The 8,547-nt window shown below is 42.1% G+C and overlaps 1 long non-coding RNA gene across 1 annotated transcript in view; it reads left to right on the top strand.

Moving 5' to 3' along the window:
- LOC109305604 overlaps positions 1-8,082 on the top strand; it is a 15,938-nt gene extending 7,856 nt beyond the window's left edge. The window contains exon 3 of the long non-coding RNA XR_002099651.1: positions 8,072-8,082. This is a non-coding gene — a long non-coding RNA (uncharacterized LOC109305604). The remainder of the gene's footprint in view (positions 1-8,071) is intronic.
- Positions 8,083-8,547: the final 465 nt, after the last annotated feature.

Here is an 8,547-nt window from a genome sequence, read left to right on the forward strand (position 1 = left end):
TTTACTTTCCCCTCCCCCCCTTTCAAGGACACAGATAATTGAATTTTGTCTCCTGCAATCCGCATGAGAAAGACTTAAGGCAGGTGAGGGGGAGAAACTGCAATTAGCATAAGAAAGGCTGTAGCAAGGCTGGGAAAGAAAAAGTCCTTGGCAGTATTTTTTTTTTATCAGGTGCAAGATGCAAGCTGCGTGTTTCTAACAATATTCTATTTCTAACACTCTGGAGGGAACAGGTTTCACGGCCAGAATCTCCGACCACAGGCATCCCGAGGCAGGCTAAGGGAATCAGGCTCGATAGCCGGTACCCAGGATGGGAGGGCACTTACAAGGCCTCCACAGCTGGACAATGGACAAGAGCAGGAGTGCGGCCAAGAAGACCCAGTGACCCATCAAGGTGGTGTAAGGTCAGGGTGTAGGGGTGGTGGAGCCCTGCAGGTGACTGCTGGACAGATCTCATATCACAGAGGGACCCCGAGTAGTCACCCCACCACTGGGAAACTTTCAAAGTCATGGCAGGCGAGATTGGGGAAGGCTACTCAAAGAGTAAACACCTACTCAATGGCTTACTGGAGTCTGTGAGGTGTACAACACTGGGCACTCGAACCAAGGCTGCACGTGACCAGATGTTTGAGGCCATGGCGGTCACAGACACAAAAACAGCAGCTGCTGTACTGCTGGCCAGGCCACAGTGGCTGGCTGCTCCACAGCGGCTGCTGTCCTATGAACTGCCCACTGCCCACAGCACAGAACTGTCCATCTATGCCTCTTCTCTTTCTGCTCAACAGCTAATGATTCTCAACACAAATGATTTTATTTTGCAATGTAAGTGCATTGATGGTTAATGAAAAACTAAATGAAACCCCAGTCTTCAATATTTGGGTGTGTTTGTATAATTTCCTAAATAAATTGACATATTTTATCCTTTTCTTCTTTCCCCCATGACTTTTTTTACTCACATAGAATTATGGGCACAATTTTTTTAGCAGAGTTAGTTGCAGCAGCCAATGCTGATAGATCACTATCAGATTGCTCTCAGACCCCAGTTAGTGAAATAGGTGCTTTTCACTATTTCCATTCAAAATTAGCTGTGCTTGCAATTATTTGTGAGCACAGAAAGAAGGCCAAGCTTAATGCTCCTTCAAAATCAGACTCACACACTGTAAAATAAAATGCCTGCAGCACGGGGTATGTAATTTGGCTATTTGAACTAGTGGTGGTAAGGGCAGCTGGAAAAATCCTCCCAGCAAATTAACTAATGACACTTGTGAAAAATGCTGATAGAGAAGGAAAAGCACATTACTGCTAGGTCTCTGACACAAAACCTACTGTGAAGGCTTCGCTGCAGTTGCAGATCCCCCTCTCCCTGCTGGGAGGCTTTTATAAACTTAACTTCTGTTCTGAGTTCGTCCAATTCTGTATGTAATCAGACTTTGCCTTACTTTCTTTCTTCTTGCAATTACTTGCTTCCACCTTCCATTCTGCTCTCTCATCATGCCATCAGTTAAATCAATCCATGTGCATTTTCAGACTTATCTATTACTTCCATTTGCACCCCAGTATCAACAAGTTCTTTCTGTCCACCAGTTTTCCAGTTTGACACTAGCATCTTTTCATTCACACAGTAATTGCTTCTTATACTCTTCTTTTTTTTCCTACACTGATAGTGTAACTCACTGAACATAGTGCATATCACTGTCCTGACCGCAGTGGAATCATAAGTAGTCAAAATGTAAGCTGTCAGAAAAGAGAATTTTCATAGAAAATTCTGAGATTTAAAACCAAATTTACTTCCAATCAACAAGAAAGTGGAAAGCTCTGAAATTGATTACACAATAGATTATTTTAAAGGAAAACTTGATATTTTGATAATGAATAATTTCATTTTAATAATGTGTGTGTGTATAAAATGTGTAGTAAATGTAACATATGAAATGCAATATAAAATGAAAATAATCAAAAGCCAAAAAGAAACAATGCAACCTTACTGAAAAGTTTTGTTGTTATCAAAATAAATCGAAACACTAAAAACAGTTATTGACACTTGCATTGAAAATTTTATCAACTTCAACACATTCCTTCAAAAAAATTATTTTGATTAAATTACATTTCCAGTGGGAACTGTTGTATCATTTTCCCCTATCTGTTCTAAAAACTGTAAGTCCTAGCACTGCTACATCTGCAGAAAAATCTCTTTTAGCCCAAATGGAAAGAACTGGTGACCTTGGACCAAAAGAAATTAGTTCTGACCTGCTGGTCTTGGATGAAAAGAAATGAGCTTTTCAAAATTTTCATCCAACTGTTCTTCATGCTTTCTACCAGCAGAATGTGAACAGGCAGTTCCCAATAGCCTCTGTTTCATCTAACGCCTGTCAATTTTAAATGTTAACACAAAGGCTTCTGGGAGTTCCATGTTCAGTTTTTTATTTGGCTATGCATGTAATGAATGCCTGATTCTATGTTGTACAGGATGAAATTCAAAATATAAATAAAATATGTTGGGAGCTTAGGTAAAAGAACAAAAAAAAAAAAGCTTTCTGGTATTATTTTTGTTGTTTTTGTTGGCAGGAATACTCTGCACTTTGGGAACTGTGGGTGGATAATTTATTCAGTACCTCATTAAATAAAGGAGGAAAATGGAGCACATGCTGGAATAAACTGAAACATAACTTTTAGAGAAAAATATAGCTCTCTTTACAGCTAAATTCTCAAAAATGAGTACATTTCTTGTGCAATTTGCTCCTACATTTTGCATCCAGATTTACACTGAGAGTAACGGTTCCACTGAAGTCAGTGAAGGTTTTGATATGACTTTAACGAGGTGTGAACTTCATACCATGAATCCATCTCTTTTTAGCTATGTGAATATCTTACTTAGAGACGCAGAAAAAGGTAGTTACCTCTTTCTAAGGCTGCCTATACACATGCTCAGGGATGTGTTGGGGTGCATTTTAACTGCAGTGTTTCCCAGACAGCTGCTCTACTTAAAACAGCTCACTGACACGTATATTAAGCTCCTATGCATTTCAAAATGGCTGCAGGATGTTTTAGCTAAAGCTCAATTAATGAGGTTTAGATAAAAGACCCCCGAAGCCATTTTGAAGTGTGCATGGGCTTAATACACATGATGGTGAGGTAACACTGGAGCGTTCTAATTAGAACATGGAGCAGACTTGATTAATCGAGTCTGCTTGGACATGTTCTAATTAGAATGCAAATGAGCATGTCTGTAGGCACCCTAAAAGTGTTTTGAAGGCTTGGGACTTGAACACAATAATTTCATGATAAGGGCTGAATTTTGACTTCATGGCTTGTTGTAATCTGTGATCCCTTCTAAACTCTTCATTCCATGCGTGTTAATGAACCTTTCTTTTTTGTAATGGTCTTGATGTTCCACCAATCCAGATAGTTTTTGTTCTGCAATTCTGCTGTCTGTTAGTTGCTCCAGGTAATGGGGCTCCTATTTCACACCCTCCAGATTGTTTTTAACTCATTCCAAGGAAGTTATATTTGTTTTAGTATCAATCTTAAACCAAATAGTACAGCCCTAGACCCTTAGCATAGTAGTAAAGCTTCTAGTTTATTTTCAACTGGAGAAAACTAGGTGGTGTTTTATATTGATGATGCACCTCACCATCTGCACCCTCCATTTCAAAACTCTGGATCTGCGCATGCATACAAAGAAAGTATACAATAATTAGAAGAATTGTAACTGCTACCCTTGTAGAAGCCTTATGATATTCAGTGTACAGAGTATCCTGAGGAAGACTGTAGCTTTAAGAACAGGACTAGGAGTATCAAACTTCTTTCAGTTCATACATACCTGTTTGAGATGCTATCAGTAGCTACCCTGCCATTAGGAAACCTAGCTTCAGAGAAAGAGAGTTTTGGTAGTAAAACATTAAAAAGGAGGGAATGGGAAAACATACATAGGAAAAAAATGTTACTGATGGTGAGCACATGTAGACACTCTTAACTGTGCTAAATAAATAGCTTGTTCATAAAAACAGTTTAATAACAGTTAGAAACCTGAGAGAGACAAGCATCAAGGATTAAAGCAGAGGCGACACAAGGAGAAAGAATAAATATAGATCTGGAGAGTCTGAGAGAAAAATGGATTTATTCTTGGGAAGATGTCAAATATTTTACATTAAAATGTTCTTTCACTTTCACTAGTAACATATTAATACTTGTAACCCATAAATGGAACAAAGAGGAAGGAGAATTGCATCAGAAAGGTCTATCTGAAGTTCTAAAACTACTGTGAAGTGGTGTGATTCCTGTGTATGGTGTCTCTTCTTACGATATAAGAAAGACAAAGACTTTTCTTTTAGTTAGGGAATGATGAAAAAATCTGTGATTAGAAATTCTGAAGGTAAGATAGCTAGTAACAATATTAATGGAAAATACATGAACAGCATTGGGTGCAGAACCCAGGGATCCACCCCTCTTAGGGAATGCTTTCTACACTAGGCTACAGTGTGTTACGTCCAGTGATGCTATTACAGGTGTTTTAAACAAGTGTGGAGATTAAGACATGGTTGTTCTTGACTATAAGCAAATGTATTAAACCCTAACAGTTGCAATTCTAAATAGAAAAAGTCAAGATAATTGTAACCTTAGCAGTTACAATTGTGTACTTAGTCAAAAGCAATACAGCATGCTTCCCTCCACCCCCATGTAATGAACACAATGCCGCTTCCTGATTCATTTTAAGTCAGGAATGGTATTTTTTCATCTGCTCCTTTTCACCAAGTGCAAGTCTTGACCACAATTCAAGCTAAGCACACAGCTTAAGCTAAGCACAAAGATCAAAACCCAGGCCTGAAGGCCTCTGGGTACCAACACGTATCATGTTCCATTTGTCTGCTGTTTCTTTAACTCCATGATTCTTGTATTTCTGTTCTCCTAATAGCCCCGCTTTGGCAGGAGAATAAGGATGCTCTCAGCCAGTGTGGCTAACTAAATAGAATAAATATAGCTGAGTCTCCCACTTCCTGGGCAAGTACCATAACTGCTAGGTTATTAGGGAAAAAACATATCCTACTCTTTTCTTCTGGAGGTACAGACTTCTCATCCAAGTGGATCTGAATCCTAAAATGAGGGATGAGCAAAATGTTCAGCCAAAGCAGATGCCTAAGGCATATGACTGACTAGCATTTTCTGTTAGTTGCCTGCAGGTGATTCCCTGTTCAGTGCTTATTTGCTTTGCAGGGCTACTTGGCCACTTATTGATACAATAGGAAAGCTGTGTGAGTGGCTGGCCTCAATTGGATCACTCACGTTTTTTGGCCATGCAGCCATCTAAACTTATATGTCTGATAGGTAGAATAGGATCTGGGCCTTAGTCACTGCCATAAAAACCCCACCAAGCCAAGCCAAGCCAAGCCAAGCCAAAACCCCTTCCCCTCCCCTCTCCAATAAAACCTTTACCATTTAGGATCTGCATTTTACTTCTAAAGACCTAGAAGGTCAATTTTCGCAGGTGAGAATGGGAGAAAGTCTTATTTTACTTGAATACATTTTGATAGCCCTAATGATCTGTTGATCTATCAGTTTCAGTTGGTAAATATGCTCAGAAGGAGAGATTTTTAATGTTTAAAAACCTACATATCAGTGCTTTAATTCCCAGTACAGTTGTGATGCATGGTCCCAGTTCTTATGATAAAAAGCCATTATTCATAAAATTAATGAGCTGCTGTAGTAAGGCTCTCCATAAGCCATGTGCTTATTTTTCAATCTGGCTATCTTTATAGGCACATCTGGGACTAGACTTGAATCATTTCTGCATGGAATAAAATTTGCTGTACACTCGAAGTCTTGCCACTGTTCCATCAGTAAATACAGTTTTGACTTTGTAATTAAAAGGCATCCTTCATAACTAATGGGTTAGGCACCAAGTACAATTTTATCATTTGCACAAGGTCTTTTAAAAGGTCTCAAAACTGATTGGACAAAGTGCTTGTTTTATAAAAATTCAGGCCATCAAAAGATTTGTGCATATACAAAGACATTTGAAATACATTGCTGACAACTAAAAAGCAATGGAAGCTCTAGGCATTAGTTTGCTAGCTTTTATTACTTTTCATGAGTTTTGCGGAAATTTTATTTAAAAAAAGAGTGGGGAGAGGGCTCTGCAAAATGCACACACATTTAGTAGAACGGGTAGTGCACATTTTAGTCTGTTTCAAGTCCACCATATTTCTCAGCTGACATGATTATATGTAACACCATAAAGCAGACAAACAAAAAGTTTGTGATCTCTTATTCATGCCCTGTAATGTGAACAACAATCTAGTAGAGTCACGAGACAGACATCACAAAGTCTGCTCTTCAACATATTGCAACAACTCAGAGTCACTTTGAAAAAAGATGAAGATGGAGGTACAACCTGCTGCGCACAAAATCTCTTACTAGTAGGGGTTCACTGATAAAGATTTTTTGGGCTGATTCCAATGGCCACTTATTAACAAACCCTATCAGCTGATAGTGATCCAGTTGCTGATATGCAACCTGGCAGCTTGGAGAGCAGTTTCCAGCTGGTAAGTCTGTTTGAGTGAAGAGGCAGGGGGAAGGTAAGCATCATGGGCAGGGGGCAGATTGAGTCCCCCATGATGAGGGATGTAGTGGGGCTGGAGCTGGGGTAGGGGCAGATGCTGTCCAGCTGGGGTGGGGGACAGAATCATTACTGACTTGTCTGGGGGGCACAGGGAAGGTGGGGTGGCTCCTGCCACTGTGCACTCCTCTGGGGAAGGCATGGGGAGCCCGTGCATGTGGGGTGAGGGCAGGCTGCTGCTGTGTGCTGGGGCCGGGGGCTGCACTGGCCTCATCCTGGTGTGGGGGCTGGGCCAGGGAGGTGCTTGAGGTGGGTGGCAGTGACACTGGGAGGGAGGGTTCAGGGGGCTATGCCAAATTTTGGGGTGGCTGCCGCTCCCCCATAGCTCCCACTCCCAGCACTGCCACCAGCCACCTCAAGCACAGCCCTGGACCAGCTCCTTCACTGGGAAAAGGCCAGCATTGCCCATGGCCCTAGCCCACAGCGGCAGCCCACCCTCACCCCACAGTCAGATCCAGGGAGTATGTGAGCTGCTCATGGCTCTGTTCCATGCTCCACCCTGCCCTGGCTGGGCAGTGCCTGCCCCAGCCCCAGTTACAGCCCTCACTCACCATGGGGACCTCAATCTGCCCCCTCCATGTCCCTTCCTTCCTCTCTATCTCTCGTCACCAACAGATTTACTGGATGGATGCTGCTCTCCTGGCTGCACTGCCAAGGTGCTCTCCTGGGTGCATGCATGCTGTGGCTGCCCCCATGCACATGGCATTTATTGGTGACGTCATTGGCCAGATCAGCCAAAAAAAGCTGATTACCAATCATGTCAATTTTCCTTATATTGGTGCCGATATGATATGGACTGATGTATTGGTGCACTTCTACTTGCTTTTTTTATTTGGAAGAAGGTAGGGCAGTGTGGCACATCAGGTTGTAGTTACACAGTCACTTGCAGTGGTTGTGAATCACTGGGATGCTGTGAACTATTAAAGTTAGTACATTAAGGCTCATACATTCAATTTAAGGCTTACTAAGTGAAGTTAAAATGCAATCAGATGCACTTTCATGCACTTTAGTGAGTGTTAAATGCCATTGTGGCGCTGTAAAGTTGTTCCCTTTCAGGTAAGGATTATCTGACATACTAACTTAAATACATATGAACTTCAGTGCATCACAGTTATTCTAATGATTTGTTGCCCTTGCAAATGATCATGTGACAACATCTATAGGTAATCCTCACCTGGAAGGGAGCAACTTTGCAACATGTATGGCACTTAACATGTACTAAACTGCTAGAGTGTGTGTTTGCTTGCATTTTAATTGCACCTATTGGTTGAATGTGTGACACTACTCATTCAGAGAGGCATGAGCATTCCTAGGATACAGCCTACTTCTTCAGATGCTATGAATGGTCTTGCAGGTCAAGTCCAGATGAGCATGGACATGCAGTATGTGGCTCCCGTGGACCCGACTGTGGTGCCACACACCACACATGCAGGCATTCACCACTCTGCTGCTTCGCAGAACAGGAGTTTTTTTGACCCCAAGAGATCCCGGGGTCAAATCCCCTCCTCCCCCTGAAAAAGTGGGGTGGTGCATGTGGTGGCAGTGTGTGCCACCCAAACCTGGAGCCTGCTGGCCAGGTTTCTTGCTGCAAGAGCACCATGGCTGCAGCTCCTAGAGGCCCCCAAGACCTCAGGTAAGGCTGCTGGGGTTAGCACAGTTGCTAGCCCCAGCCTCCACTACACCACCTGGGGGAACCTGCTGCATGCCACAGTGCACATGGCACGGGTGTTTCCTGGGGACATGTAGCAGTTATTTGTCAGGGAAACACATGTTCCTGCTCATCTGGACGTGCCCACAGAGAGCAGGGGTACTAAGGAGAAAGGAATAAAGTCATTTAAGTACGAAGGATAGAGAAATGAGGAAAGAAGGGGCATGGCTGAGAGATCCCTTTTGATCCCTTTAACCCACCTTTGCCTCTCTCTACTCATGGTTTT

Source organism: Crocodylus porosus, unplaced genomic scaffold, assembly GCF_001723895.1.
Source record: "Crocodylus porosus isolate Cpor-Errol unplaced genomic scaffold, CroPor_comp1, whole genome shotgun sequence".
Lineage (NCBI taxonomy): Eukaryota > Metazoa > Chordata > Crocodylia > Crocodylidae > Crocodylus > Crocodylus porosus.